The 2,136-nt window shown below is 37.5% G+C and overlaps 1 pseudogene; it reads left to right on the top strand.

The window, feature by feature from the left end:
- LOC107692635 (uncharacterized) overlaps positions 1-2,136 on the top strand; it is a 19,350-nt pseudogene that overhangs the window by 4,136 nt on the left and 13,078 nt on the right.

Here is a 2,136-nt window from a genome sequence, read left to right as displayed (position 1 = left end):
TATATTGTAATAACATTTTGCAAGATTACTGTTTTTTTCTGTATTTTTGATCAAATAAATGCAGCCTTGATACAAAACATTACAAGTCTTACTGATCCCAAACTTTTGAGCGGTAGTGTATATTCAGAATAAAAAAAAAATAATAAATAAATAAAAAAAATAAAATATATATATATGCTCCACACAGAGATCTGATCTCATCATCATCCAGTCTGTCTGGAATGGCATGAAGAAACAGAACAAACTGAGACAGACTAAATCCAGAAGAACTGTGGCAACATCTCCAAGATGCTCCAAGAGACCTACCTGCAAAGCTACCCGAAAAACTATGCGCAAGTGCACTTAGGGCTTAAGCTGCTTTAAACGCAAAGGATGCTCACAACAAATGTTGATTTTATTTAGTTAATAGAAGTTAATTGATAAAGAAAATCTATTTATGATATTATTTTTGACAGCATCCTCATTTTACAGCATTTTTACACAAGTGCCTAAAACTTTTAACAGTACTGTTCTGTAGCTTTGCAGGTAGGTTTCTTAAAGCATCTTGGAGACGTTGCCACAGTTCTTCTGGATTTAGTCTGTCTCAGTTTGTTCTGTTTCTTCATGTGATTCCAGACAGACTGGATGATGCTGAGATCAGATCTCTGTGTGAAGCACTGCTGTTGTCAGACTCCTTGTGCAAACAAAAATCTCACTGGATTATTACAATTAATGGCAAAATTAATGTTTGGAAATGTAAACTGATATTTCCTACTGACACACTACAGCAAAAGATAGAAATAACTGACTTAAAACCATTTTTTTAGCTGCTGAAAATACTAGTGTTTTGGCTATTTTGGCCACCACTGTATATACACACACATATATACACACATTTTATTGCTTACAAAATAAATCTCTAATGAATGTATAAATCATTTATATAATGTTATTAAGTGTGAAAAAAAGTATTATAACATTTTTGTTTGCTTTTTTGGACAGTTTGCATGGCACTGCAAAAACTATGGCCTGTTGGCTGCTGGGAGGTACTGTAAACTCTGAGCTCTTAAAATGTATGCACACACACACACACACACAGGTGCAATGTATCAGACAAGTTTGTCTGCTGAAAACACAGATCAGCAGAGGCTGGACAAAGATATGTACACTATATTCTGAGGTGAACATAAGGGCAGACAGCCATGCATGATTCATTTGTTTTTGTCATGTGGTGTGAAAGACCATTCAGCGTAAGAATATTTGTGGTTAACCACATTTATGTTGTTAGTCAAGTTCTGTTCCTGTTTTTATTGCTATGAAATTTCATTAAACTGATTTTTTCTTTTGCAGCCTTGCTGGTCATCTGATTGAGTGTGGTGCACAGGCCACAGGAGGGATTTTCACTGACTGGCACATGGTTCCTGACTGGTAAACACTTAAAATCTGATATATTCATGGCATATTTCACACACACACACACACACACACACACAAACACACCTGTTGTGACGGCAGCCATGGAGACAATCAAGTAGAAAAACCCATTGTGGTTTACGGGGACTCTCCATAGGCGTAATGGTTTTTATACTGTACAAACTGTATTTTCTATTGCCCTACACCAACCCTACCCCTAAACCTACCCCTCACAGGAAACTGCTGGCAATTTTTGAATGTCATAAAACACCGTTTTGCATGTTTTTTAAGCCTTTTGTTTTACGGGGACACAGGAAGTGTCCTCATAAACCATGTTTACGTTGTAGTACCCATGTCATTATACACATTTGTGTCCTCATAAACCATATATACCCGTACACACACACACACACACACACACACACACATTAGGGCTGCACCGACTAGTCGACTTCAATGCGCTGCCATGACGCTTTAAGCTTGACGTCGACTAGTCGCTGGTCCTATAGAGGGCGCAACAGGATCAGAAATCTTTGAAGGACTTCCACATTTACGCTCCGTTTCCAAACAGATAAAATTACAAATAAATGCATACTTCGAAAGCGCTCCACAAGACATGTGTGAATATATTACTGGATGCTCGAAATTGAACGGGAAAATGCACGTTTTAAACAGCTTATTGTACAGGTAAATTAATCGCCGTTCTAATCTAATGCGCTGCTGCACTGTAACGCACACACATAG

Source organism: Sinocyclocheilus anshuiensis, unplaced genomic scaffold, assembly GCF_001515605.1.
Source record: "Sinocyclocheilus anshuiensis isolate Anshui unplaced genomic scaffold, SAMN03320099.WGS_v1.1 scaffold50, whole genome shotgun sequence".
NCBI classification, from domain to species: Eukaryota; Metazoa; Chordata; class Actinopteri; order Cypriniformes; family Cyprinidae; genus Sinocyclocheilus; species Sinocyclocheilus anshuiensis.
This window is presented reverse-complemented; position numbering and strand designations above follow the sequence as displayed.